Raw genomic sequence first — 14,344 nt, 5'->3', positions numbered from 1 at the left:
CTCATGTGAGAACTTTTTGAGGACTCTAAATTTAAATTATTGCAAGTGGTAAAAGCAGCCATTTATGTTGTGTTGATGTGAGATGTGGAAGCGAGGGAGGACACAGTGACAAGAAACCACTAGAAGGAATTCTGAATATTTTAATTTATTGTTTTTTGCAAAGTTCATACTTTGTCTTCCACTTTTTCTATGTGCCTTTTATATTTCATAGTGAAAACTATGTCTTCTACTGTCTCCGTAGCTGCCAGAGAACATTTATTCGACTAAACACCATATGACAGGAGCTGTGCTAAGCAATATGATACAACTCTAACTTGTGTCTCTTAAAACCAATCAACCTGAAGACCTGATATAACAGGATGCTGTTATTTTATCTACTATTGTAAGTCCTGTAGCCTATGGATAAATGCTTTAGTTATTTACAAGAATTGTCAGAAAATTCTCACATGAGTTATGTGTTCTCTGGAGTCCAAAGTGCCAAAACCTTTCTCCATTCTGCATAGAAGTGTGTAGAATGCCTCTTTCTTTCATTTAGTTTCACAGTTTATTATTCAACCAGTAAAAGAGCTATCCAGCTGGGCTCAGTGGTTCAGCCTGTAATCCCACGCCTTTGGGAGGCTGAGGTGAGTGGATTGCCTGAGCCCATGGGTTCGAGATCTGCCTGGGCAGCGAGACTTCATCTCTACAATAAATCAAAAAATCAGCTGGGCGTGGTAGCACATGCCTGTAATTCCGGCTACTCGGAAGGCTGAGGCAGAAGGATCGAGGCTGTGGTGGCCGGGAGTGGCCACTGCACTCCAGTGTGGGCGACAGAGTGAGACTCCAACTCAAAAAAAAAAAAAAAAAAAAGAGTTATCCAGCAGAGTCCCTTCATTACCTTCTGTTTTTGCCACCAGATTCTTCGTCCCTTTGGCTTACGCACAGGACAATGGAGAGAGTAAAACACCAATAATAGAATCATTCATAGTGTTGACTTATACGTACATTCCCTGACATGCAATGCATTCCGCCCCCCAAAAAATCATTCTGACTTCATAGGCAAATATAAATAACTATTGATAAAACTGGGTTTTATAAAGATGAATAAGATTGAGTTCATTTGCTCTTGAAAATCCTGCAAGCGATAGGAAGTTATGAAAAGAAAATGACTGTGTACTATATAGCCTAAGATAAAAGTCACTATAAAATGTACATTAAGAGCACATATTTCTTATCTAATGATATGAGAAGAAGCTTTCCAGGTCTTCAATAAGAATATTCACTCATTCATTTTTTCAACAAATACGTATTGAGTGCCTACTGTATGTCAGACACTATTCTACATATGCAGTAATTTTTTTAAAAAAGACGAATGTTCTGCTCTTATGAACTTCACATTTTACTGATACAAATTAGAAAGAAATAATAAACTTAGGGGGAGAACACGAAAATCTCAAATAATGATGATTGATATTAAGACAAAGGCAAGGTAATGTTATAAAGAATATCTTAAGGGAAGTTTTAGATAGGATGGTCACAGAATTCCAGAAGGAGGAAGGCTATATAGATATAAAATTTCAGTGTGTGTCAGAAAATTCTAAGAGTGAGAAATTGATTATAGCAAGACATAAGGCTAGACAGGTAAGAAAAAGTTATGGAAACTCTTGTATGCCATGATAACAAATCTGGGTTGAAGACAATTAAAAGCCATTAGAATATTTTTTTCAAAAATAAATTTTTTAAAATTTTTATAATAATTCATCGTTATGATAGAAAAGAGATTCAAAATAAGTGAAAGTCATTCCACCAATAAGAAATAGTTATTGTTAATATCTTCATACATACTTATAGACATATTTTACATATATGTGAATACGCACATGACTATATATTTTAAATAATCATATACTATATATTCTGTTTGATAATACTGTCCTCTTATCATTGTGATGTCTTTACCAGGGATATTAACTTTTAATTTCATACAACATAAATTGTAAAACCTAGCTCCAATTAATATACTTGAAATTATTTTCTATTTTCTGCTTTATGAGTAATTCTCTGATGATCATTCTTGTATGGATATTTGAACGTTTAATCAATTATTATTTTTTATCTTTTTTCAACTTTTCAATTTTTTATTTTAAAGATGTGGGGTACAATTCAGGATTAGGTATACAAATGTTGATTATGCAGGTACCCTTGTTGATGAGGTGTGCCCCCCTCCCCTGGCAGTTCCCCTCAACTGCCAACTGCCAATCCCACCCCTCTCCCCTGGTAGATTCCCACTACTGCCTATCCCTTTCTTACAGTATTATGATAATTGTTCAAGGTCCGCATATAAGTGAGAACATATGGTACTCTGTTCTTTGTTTCTGTGATAGATCACTGAGTATGATAGACTCTAAATCCATCCAGGTTCCAAAAATTAACTCTAAATGGATCAAAGACCTAAATGTAAACTCTCAAACTATAAGAATCTTAGAAAATGCAAGAGTCACCCTTATGGAAATTGGAAATGGCAACCAATTCCTGATCAAAACCCCAAGTGCCCATGCCATAAGAGATAAGCTAAACAAGTGGGATCTCATCAAACTGACGAGCTTCTGCAAAGCAAAAGAAACCATCAAGAGAGAAGGGTGACAACCCATAGACTGGGAAAAAATATTTGCCAACTGTATATCTGACAAAGGCCTAACATATAGGATCTACAAGGAACTCAAACATGCTGAAAGGAAAAAAACAAACAGCCCCATTAAAAAGTGGGTAAAAGACAGGAGCAGACACTTCTCAAAAGAAGATATATGGACAGTCAATGGACACATGAAAAAGTGTTCAGCCTCATTAATCATCAGAGAAATGCAAATCAAAACCACATTGAGATACCACCTAACCCCAGTAAGAATGGCCATCATTAGTAAAACAAACAACAGATGCTGGCGAGGATGCAGAGAAAAAAAAAACAACAACACTTCTACACTGCTGGTGGGAATGCAAACTTGTGCAACCTCTTTGGAAGACAGTGTGGCAATTTCTGAAAGAACTAGAAATTGACCTTCCATATGACCCAACAATCTCCCTATTGGAAATATACCCAGAGGAACTCAAATCATTCTGCAAAAAAGATACCTGCACATGCATGTTTGTTGCAGCTCTATTCACAATATCAAAAACATGAAACCAATCATGCTGCCCACTGAAGTTGGACTGGGTAAAAAAAATGTGATATATATATACACAGTGGAATATTATGCAGCCATAAAGAAGAACAGACATTAGGAAGGTTTAAGAAGCAAGGAAATTCTGGTTTTAGATGAATAATTCTGGATTGAAAGAGTGAAATCTATAGAAAGAAAGAATAGAGGTTTTCTACAATTATTCAGATGAGAGACAGCAGAATCTGACTTGATCATGTAGCCTAGGGGTGATGGGATCTGTTTTCAATGCAAGCTCACTTTAGAGTTCACACTCTCCAGCACCTTTCCTCCCTCTTACAGAGTCCTCCTTTCTTCCAAAACTATCTCCTCTGGCTTCTTAGTTACTTTCTATAATAATTTTTTTTCCACAACCCGATTTCAAGTTTCTCAGGTCAAGATCTCTCTCTCTAAAAAACCAAAATAAACAAAATAAAAATTCTCATTAGTATAGTGGTGAGAAACAACAAAATAATTCTGCCTTCTATTACTTTGTTTTTTCTGCAACTCCAAGAAATGCAAGACCCAAAGTAATAATGTTACCATATATACCTAAATCCATTATTTGCTGTCATATTTAAAATATTAGACTCGCGTTGCGGCCACGGAGACGTGAAGGTCTTGAAAAGGACTACTCCAGATCCGGGTCAGTGCTCGCCCTAGTTCTCCGTGTCCTCGTCCCCGACTTGGCCCCCGCCCCTCGCCGCCCGCCCGCTAGGGAGAAGAAGGAGTTGATCCCAGAAGGCCAAGCTGGTGGAGCAGGCCAAGCGCTACGATGACATGGCCACATGCATGAAGCCATGACGGAGCAGGTCGCCAAGTTGTCCACCGAGGAGCGCGACCTGCTGTCGGTGGCCTACAAGATCGTGGTCAGGGGCCACAGGTCCACCTGGAGGGTCATCTCAAGCATCAAGCAGGAAACCACACCTCCGACAAGAAGTTGCAGCTGATTAAAGACTATCGGGAGAAAGTGGAGTAGGAGCTGAGATCCATCTGCACCACAGTCCTGAAATTGTTGGATAAGTATTTAATAGCCAATGCAACTAATCCAGAGAGTAAGTTCTTCTATCTGAAAATGAAGGGAAATTATTTCCAGTACCTTGCTGAAGTTGCAAGTGGTGATGACCGAAAAAAATGACAGATAATTCCCAAGGAGTTTACTAAGAGGCATTTGATATAAGCAAGAAAGACATACAACTCACACATCCAATTTGCCTGGGGCTGGCTCTTAACTTTTCTGTATTTTACTATGAAATCCTTAATAACCCAGAGCTTGCCTGCACACTGGCTAAAACGACTTTTGATGAGACCATTGCAGAACCTGATACACTGAATGAAGCCTCATACAAAGACAGTCCCCTCATCATGCAGTTGCTTAGAGACAACCTAACACTACGGACATGAAAGAATGTGATGCAGCTGAAGGGGCTGAAAACTAAATGCATACAGGGTGTCATCCTTCTTCCCACCAAGAAACTTTTTACACATCTCCATTCTTTATTTCCTATACCAAAGAAAACACTCATGTGTATGGAACTAACTGTTTATCGTCTTTTCACACTGCAGCTTTGGGAAAACTCCATTCCTTGATTTGTATTTGTCTTGGCCTTCCTGGTATGCAGTTATTGCTGTGGAAAAGTATTAATAGCTTCTTTTCATATAAACATAAGTAACCTCCAAACACTTATGTAGAGGACTAAAACTGTATCTGGTATTTAAGTAATCTGAACCAGTTCTGCAAGTGATTGTGTTTTGTATTATTGTGAAGATATGAAAATGTAGTTAATTACAATTTAAAGTGTTCTACATAACGTCTTAATGTCTACCTTCCCTCCATTATTCTTCAGGGGTTTCCTCTCAATAAGCAACTTTTCTATGCTCATAATGTATTTCTTTTTAGTAGGAATCCAGAAGTACTAGCTTGAATGGAAAAGCAGTTGACATTTCTGGGCTGGGTGTCATGAATTGAAATGCCTCTGATATCAAGTATTCTGAAGGTTGTGTATATCTGTGACAAAAGGGAGTTTCCTATTCACCCTTTATTTGCTGCTGTTTTAAGTTGACAACTTCCCTTCCCAAATAAAAATTCACTTACACCTCCTGCCTTTTTAATTCAGGTATTCACTTTACTATGTATTAGATGTAGCATGTTGCTGCCAGAATATAAGCATTGCTTTTGGCAAATTAAAGTGCATATCATTCAAAGCCTCCAACAGCAACCACTGGGGAGAGGAGAACCTATTCAGTAAATGGTGCTGGGAAAACTGACTGACCACATGCAGAAGATTGAAACAGGACCCCTACCTATCACCATACATAAAAATTAACTCTAAATGGATCAAAGACCTAAACATAAAACCTCAAACTATAAGAATCTCAGAAAGCACAGGAGACACCCTTATGGAAATTGGAACTGGGAACCAATTCTTATTCAGAACTCTAAAGGCCAAAACCTTAAGAAGTAAGATAGACAAGTGGGACCTCATCAAACTGACAAGCTTCTCCAAAGCAAAAGAAACCATCAAGAAAGCAGGGAGACAGCCCATAGAATGGGAAAAAATATTTGCCAAATGTATATCTGACAAAGTCCTAACATCTAGGATCTACAAGAAACTCAAATGCTTTGAAAGGAAAAAAAAACCCAGCCCCATTAAAAAGTGGGCAAAAGACATGAATTGACACTTCTCGAAAGAAGATATATGGGCAGCCAACAGACACATGAAAAAGTGCTCAGCCTCACTCATCATCAGAGAAATGCAAATCAAAACCACATTGAGATACCACCTAACCCCTGTAAGAATGACCATCATTAATAAAACAAACAACAGATGCTGGCGAGGATGCAAAGAAAAAGGAATGCTTCTACACCGTTGGTGGGAATGCAAACTAGAACAACCTCTCTGGAAGACAGTGTGGCGATTTCTGAAAGAACTAGAAATTGACGTTCCATATGACCCAGCAATTTCCCTTCTGGGAATATATCCAGAGGACCTCAAATCATTCTACAAAAAAAGATACCTGCACATGTATGTTTGCTGCAGCTCTATTCACAATAGCAAAAACATGGAACCAACCATGTTGCCCATTGAAGTTGAACTGGATAAAAAAATGTGGTACATATACACAACGGAATATTATGCAGCCATAAAGAAAGACAAGCATATGGATTTTGCAGCAACTTGGATGGATTTGGAGTTGATCATACTCAGTGATCTATCACAGAAACAGAGAACATAGAACCATATGTTCTCACTCATAAGCAGATCTTGAACAAGGATAATACTATAAGAAAGGGATCGGCAGTAGTGGGAAACTGTCAGGGGAGGGGGGTGGAAATGGCAGTTGAGGGAAACTGTTAGGAGAGGGAGAGGTATACCTCATCAATAAGGGTGCCTGCATAATCAACGTTTGTATATCTAACCCTGAATTTTACCCTACATCTTTATAATAAAAAATATTTATGTAACCAACTATAGGACCTTACCAGGTACTTTTAACCTATTTGTGTACTGCAAAACTAAAGGAAGGAAAAAAAGTGCATGTCATTTATTCAAACACTAGAAAAGGGAAATAAAGTACACAAAGCCAAGTCTAAAATTTCAGTACTTTTCCAGGCAGTTTTGTGCACATGTGAGAGGGTGTCCAGTTTGTCTAGTTATTGTTATTTAGAGAGTTGGACCACTAATGTGCGTTGTTAATCATTGATTGTAGTCTCAAAAAAGCCTTATGTTATGCCCAATGTAACAGCAGAGTAACATACAATAAAATTACATTTTATAAACCAAAAATAATCAAATAAATAAAATATTACAAAAACATTAAAAGATTTCTGGATTAGGTGAGGTTCCAGTGAGGAAGGATAGATGTAAAGACAACTGATGAAGTGGAAGGAAATTCTCAAGGTTCAGTGAGGCTTGGGAGAGAGCATAAGAGAGAAGGTAGGATAGCCTAAAGAGAGAACATTCAGTAAGTGCGACTAGAGCAGAATATACAAAAATCATAAGGAAAACATTTTTTACTGGCAAAAATATTTCATTCTCTGAGTCTTCATGCAGATATATTCAAGCAATGGAAAAAAAATCAAGCTCATGTCTCTGAATTTCTTCTTCTAGGCTTCTCAAGTTGGCCAGAACTTAGTGCTATTCTTTGCACTTTTCCTGTGTCTATACTTAACATGGCTACTTGGGAACTTACTCATCTTGCTGGCTATTGGCTCAGATCATCGCCTCCACACACCCACGTATTTATTCCTTGCCAATCAGTCCTTGTTAGACCTCTGCCTTCCTTCAGCTACTGTCCCCAAGTTGCTACTGAACATCCAAACCCAAACTCAATCCATTGTTTTTCCCAGCCACCTGGTTCACATGTATTTCTGTATGATGTTTGCAAACATGGACAATTTCCTTCTCACAGTGATGGCATATGACCACTATGTGGCCGTCTCTCACCTTTTGCTTTACTCCGCCATTATAACCCAGTGCCTCTGGTGGCTATACCTTGGGTCATTGCCATTTGGAACCCTCTCTTACAAACTCTTATGATGACCCACCTGTGCTTCTGGTCAATAATGTCATCCACTATTTCTTCTGTGAGAGCAACTCTCTTCTCCCACTATCTTGTTCTAACACCAGTCTTAATCAGTAGATGGTTCTGGCTGTGGTAGGACTGATCTTTGTGGTACCTTCAGTATTGTATCCTGATATCCTATAGCCTCATCATCTCTACTGTGATGAAACTCCCTTCTGCCGAAGAAAAACTCAAATCTTTCTGCACTTATGGATCACACCTTGCCTTGATCATTCTTTTCTATGAAGAAATCACAGGGGTCTACATGAGCCACTCATCCAATCATTCCACTGAAAAAGATTCCACCGCATCAGTAATTTTCATGGCCATAGCTCCTGTGTTGAATCCCTTTATTCCACCATTAGGACCCATTATTGACAGTCTAAGGAATAATGAATTGAAAGAGGCTTTTAAAAAGCCAGACTCTCCCAATGTTTCATACTGGCCGAAAGAAATTCAGGAAAAGAAAAATCCTAATGGCACCATCATTTTCATCCTCATCATAATCACAAAGTTGTTGTTAAACTCCTAATTAAATTTGCTACTGGCCTAAGTTTGCCACAAACTCTAAAAGTGACATAATCATGAGCATTATCCATTTGCATTCCCTAACATATTATTGATGTGGGTAAATATTTCTATATAAAGTCCCTGGAAGTCACAATACAAATATAAAGTCAATATTTGAATGAATGTATCATTAAGACTTCACACATAGTCCAGATTAATATGTCAATATACCACAGGGAGCACAAGATAAAGCATTTGTCCAAGATTGTCTTCCTTCTAGGGTGAAATTGAGTAGGTTACCATACTGTTGTGCATGAAAAACACTAGAGAATGAAATTACTGTGTAATAGGAGGTTCAAACTACAACTGCAATGTGAGGTAAAAGAAGATACTAGTAAGGGCTTAAGAGGTCAAGTACAACTTCAGGAAAAAGATGGCACTTAATATGGCTCTTGAACATGGATGAGTTTTTCATAGGAATGTTGAAAATACTCAAAACACATGAGAAAGACTTTTTAAGAAAGAATGTGGAATGTTTCTGAATATAAATAGACATTGAATATATTAATCTGAATGTAGTAAAGATTTCATACTGGAGACTGATGAGAGTGAAGGATGGACAGTTATTTCTCACTCTGATGTTTTGTACCTAATCACATTTTCTGATTATATTGTATGCATTTCCTATAAAGTGTCTGTATTCTTTTGTGTAATCAATGAAATGTATGTATATGTCTATATCTATATAAATCTTCTGATCAACACATTTTATTTTAAAGATGTGGGGTACAAGTCAGGATTAGCTACATAAGTGGTGTGTACAGGTGAAGTCTGGGTCTCCCGTTGGTCCTCGCTTTGCCTGGTTTAGGATCAGGCACCCTTAGTGAGGTTATGTGTCCTCCCCTACCCCCAGCAGTGTCCCACTACTGCCAATATCTTTCTTGCAGTATTATAGCAAATGTTCAGGTTCCATTTGTGAAAACATGTGGTATTCAAATATTTGTTTCTATGATAGATCACTGAGAATGATAGACTCTAAATCCATCCCAGTTGCTGAGAAATTCATAATTTTGTCATTCTTTATGGTTGCATAATATTCCATCATGTATACATACCACATTTTTTTTATCCAGTCTACTTTCAATGGATGGCACAGTTGGGTCCATGTTTTTGGTATCCTGAATAGAGTTACAATAAACATGCATGTGCAGGTATCTTTTTTGCAGAATGCTTTGAGTTCCTTTGGGAATATTCCCAAAAGAGGATTGCTGGGTCATGTGGAAGGTCAATTTCTAAATCTTTTAGAAATTGCCACACTGTTTTCTACAGAGGCTGTACTAATTTACACTCCCACCCACAGTGTAGAAGCATTTCCTTTTCTCTGCATCCTCTCCAGCATCTGTTGTTTTTTGAGTTATTAATGATGGTCACCCTAACTGGAGTTAGGTGATATCTCAGTGTAGTTTTTATTTGCCTTTCTTTGATGATTAGTGAGGCTGGGTATTTTTTCATGTATCTGTTGGATGTTCATTCACATGTCTTCTTTTGAGAGGTGTCTATTCAGTCTTTTGCCCAATTTTTTGTAAGGCTTTTTTTTTTTTTTTTTTTTTGACACATTTTTAGTTCCCTGTAGATCCTGGTTGTTAGACCTTTGTCAGATAAACAGTTGGCAAATATTTTTCCCCATTCTGTGCATTGTCTCTCCTTCTCTTGGTGATTTCTTTTGCTTTGCAAAAGCTTTTCAGTTTGATGAGGTCCCACTTGTCTATCTTATATCTTATGTCATGGGCTTTGAGGATTATGATCAGAAGTTGGCTGCCTATCCCAACGTCTATAAGGGTGTCTCCTATGGCTTCTAAGATTCTTATAGTCTGAGGTTTTGCATTTAGGTCTTTGGTCCATTTAGAATTGATTTTTGTGTATGGTGATAGTTAAGGTTTCATCCTTCTGCATGCAGTCAGCCAGTTTTCCCAGCACCATTTACTGAATAGGTTCTCCTCTTCCCAGTGGTTGTTGTTGGAGGCTTTGTTGAAGTAAATCTTCATGATAGTATATAAAGAATTACCTGATAGCCGGGCTTGGTGGCTCAGCCTGTAATCCCGCGCTTTGGATGAGGTGAGTGGATTACCTGAGCCCACGGGTTGAAGACCCGCCTGGGTAACTTGGTGAGACCTCATCTCTACAATAAATCAAAAATTAGCCAGGTGTGGTAGCACGCACCTGTAGTTCCAGCTACTTGGAAGGCTGAGGTGAAAGGATCACCAGAGCCCAGCAGGTCGAGGCTGCGGTGGGCGGGAGCGGCCTCTGCACTCCGGTCTGGGTGACAGAGTGAGACTCCAATTCAAAAAAAAAAAGAATTGCCTGGCATACTATTAGTCATCACTGAAAAATTTAAAATTCAGACATTTACTCTGGATCATGTGTAGAGCTGCCTTTATGCAAGACAGACCACACCTGTACTGAAAGCTCATGCCTTTGTGGCTATTTATTTGGAGCCCATATCTTATTAAACTGGTTTATATTCTATGTCCACAATGTCTCCTAGAGCTCTGAAAAGTGCATTTTTCCATATGCCATAGATCCTAATTATAAGTCATACCATCCCAAATATCTCCTCAAACTTGGTAAAAAATATATATATATTGCTTAACCATTTTTACATAATGCAATAATTAACAGGCAGAAACAGAGATAAAAAGATAGAGATAGAGTTGTGTAGTTCATAAAATTGCTGAAAGGGCTAGAGAACCAGGCTGAGATGTCAGCAACCAGACCACAACAAAACATACACCATCCTAGGAGGTGACCAAAGTTACTGTCACTGAACACTGGCAGTTGTAGCTTGTCCCACTGATGTTGCCTTCCTCTAGTTCTTTGTACCACCTGTCCTTGAATCAAATTACTGGAAGGGTATGTCTGATTAGTTTATCACAGAATACATGTCTTTGCCCTGAGTACAAGGAAGACTAAAAAATAGAATATCACAAATTTTCACCTATACTGAACACCATGTTATGACTCCCAGGTCTCCTTTCAGGACTGAAGGACTGATTTCCCCAGTTCCTGGAAGTATTGCTGGCTGATAGCCCTTCCCACAGCCCTCACTCTCAACCCCTCTCCAGAAATTGCCCAGCATTATTAAAAACAACCTGGCCCAAGGTCATGACCCTTCCCTAGATCAAGCTTTGAGATTGAGCTCTTGAGGGGGTATAAAGGCCCAAACCCTTCCGGACTACTCTGAAAAGCCATCATAGTTCCATGGGATCAGCCAAAGCTAATGTGATTGTTTCACAACCCCATTTTTCCCTTCTACCCAGTACTGCTGTCTCCACTCCCTCACAGGTATTCATCCCAAGATCATTATTTATATACTTTCTGCAGGTCATCTGTATCTCAGAGTATACTTTTCTTGGAACCCAAGCCTGCAATGATGTTAAACGATATTTTCTTAATATAATACAATAAAACTAAGAAGTAGTGATACATTCAGAAAGAGAAAAGTCCTTCATTGAAATGCTTTTATATCTCTCCTAAGTAACTATTGATTCAAGAAGGAAATATAAGCACTTGAAAATATCTGGAAGATTGTGTTAATCAAAACACTGCAAAGAGAAGTATGGGAAGTTACAACACTATGCTAAGGAAAATTCTTAGCTATAAGCACTTATGTATAAGCACTTATGTATAAGCACTTATGCACTTATGCTATAAGCACTTATGTAAAATATAGATAAGTCTAATAAAATTAATAAAATAACTGAGGAGGTGCAGAATAAGTTACAAAGAAACACAGAAATTAAGAAATCAACAAAACAGAAAAAGACTTAAAAATAAATCCAAGAGATGGATATTTAAAAAGCAACTAATAAAATAGAGAAACCGCTACTTAAACTAATCAATAAAGAGAAGAGCACAAACATACACAATAAGAAACAGAAAATTTGAAAACAGAAAAGTAAAAGATTTAATACTTTAGATAGTTAAGTCTACACAAATAAGTTTTGAAATCTAAAAACAAGAGTAATTTCTAGAAAAATAAATGTATTAAACTGACCATAGATATTAAATCATGACAGATTGATTTTCAGAGAGCTACTAAAATTTTCAAAGAACTAACACTTAAAAAGAACAAGATCTGACCTGATTATTTCATAGGGGATTTCTACTAAATCTTTAAATAATTGCCAGAACATTTTAAAAACTTAAAAATTAGCAATAGTAATATCAAAATCTCAACTCCCATTCATAATTACTAATGCAAAAATAAGTAAATAAAATATCATCAAAAGGAATCCAACAGCCTTCAAAAGAATAATATATTATAAACAAATGAGCTTAATTCCAAAAATTCAAAAATAGTTTAATAATAAGATATCTGTTATATCACACATTTAGGGCTATGAAGGTCTAGCACAAGAATCCAACAGAAAAGGCATAATAGAGAGAAAGCAAAATATCTTCTTAACTGATCATGGACTTTGCTAATAGAAAAGAGATGTTTATGAAAGGCTACCAGAGAGTTACTAAAGATTAGCAGAGTAATACAGCACAGCCTTAAAAAGCAGCCTAAAGTCTGAATATTTATACCTGCCTATTAATATGTATCTCTAATGGAGGAGTAGAAGTTGAAATTAAACTACATCTTTCAAATTGATCCACATTTTTAAGGCAGTTACAGTTTTTTTAAATTAGGAAAGATAATATGACTCTTTAATAACTGTTGTTCAATATTTGCTTTTTTCTTTGTTTTTCCCTTGTACATTTATACATTTCTATAACCCTTAAATTCATTACTATTACCTATTACAGTTTTTAAGTTTCTTCCATGTTTTTATTTATCCAACTATTTTTTCTAAGTGTACCATATACCAAGCTCTTTTCTAGCCTATGATGAAATTACATTGCATTACTCTTGTTTAGGTATTATTTACTATTAAACTAGCATCATAGGATGTGTGTGTGTGAAAGAAAGAAAGAGAGAAAAGGCCCAATTATTTTAATAGAAAAGATGACTATTTTGGTGAGGTTGATATTTTAGTAAGTGCAGAGTGGGAACTTGACAAAAATGGCTCTATTAGATTGAAGAAATGTAAAAAGAAAGTTATAAGATAAGAGAAAAGAAAAGACTAAATATTGGACTGGTGATACCCTGGATTTTTGCTGAAAATGGTTATCAATAATGATTACGCAGGATTGGGCCTTCTGTAATGTGAAGTTTGGATACATTGAATTCTTAAATCATTTCCAATAGAAGATTTTTAGTCAATAAACATGATTCCAGGCTCCAGTACTCAAAGACTCAATTGTATTAGAATATACTGTAACCCCATGAATAAAATTAGTAAACGGTAAGTTTTCAATACACTTTCAGAAAACAGAAGTAGGAAATCCAGTCTGAAATATTTCAATTCCTTTTTCTTTTTTTTTCAATTTTTCTTTCTAAGATAGAGACAGGGTCTTGCTATATTGTCCAGGCTGGTCTTGAACTCCTGGCCTCAAGTGATCCTCCCATCTCAGTGTCCCAAAGTGCCGAGATTACAGGCATGAGCTACCATGCCTGACCTGAAATATTTCAATTCTTGGTGGAAATCCAAGATAGAGGGGTCAGGGAGTAGCAAATTTAGAACTTATTCAAGAAAATTAGATTTAACTTTTGGAGAAACTCAAGTTATCTTTCAAGTTCATGTGATCATGAAAAGGCAGAGTCCCTAGCAGTGAAGAAATCATGTTGTAAAGTCAGTTTAAATCTTGCTTCTGCTATTTATTAGGTTTCACCCTTATACTAATTAATGACTGAACACCTTTAGCCTTCAGTTCCCTTTGTATTCAACAGAGATAATGATAATGCCAAACTAATAAAGTTGTATGAATACACTACAAAATACTTATGCCAGTGCCTGCAACTTAGAAGACACTCATATATAGTAGCCATTTACCACCCCCTTTCTTTCCAACAAGAATGTAACTGTTAAAATACCTCAAGTTCTTAGCAAAGCTCTATGTACCCATGCTAAGGAAGAGGAGATGGATTAAATACGTAAGATAAAAGTTAAGAGATCTCTTGATTCCAACAGGTAGAGTACACTAGAAAGAGC

General features: G+C 37.0%; 1 pseudogene; it reads left to right on the top strand.

The window, feature by feature from the left end:
- Positions 1-1,509: 1,509 nt before the first annotated feature.
- LOC103255398 lies at positions 1,510-4,612 on the top strand (annotated as a pseudogene).
- The last annotated feature ends 9,732 nt before the right edge of the window (positions 4,613-14,344 follow it).

The sequence above is a fragment of the Carlito syrichta genome, unplaced genomic scaffold (assembly GCF_000164805.1).
Source record: "Carlito syrichta isolate Samal-C Ts95f unplaced genomic scaffold, Tarsius_syrichta-2.0.1 Scaffold288089, whole genome shotgun sequence".
NCBI lineage: Eukaryota > Metazoa > Chordata > Mammalia > Primates > Tarsiidae > Carlito > Carlito syrichta.
This window is presented reverse-complemented; position numbering and strand designations above follow the sequence as displayed.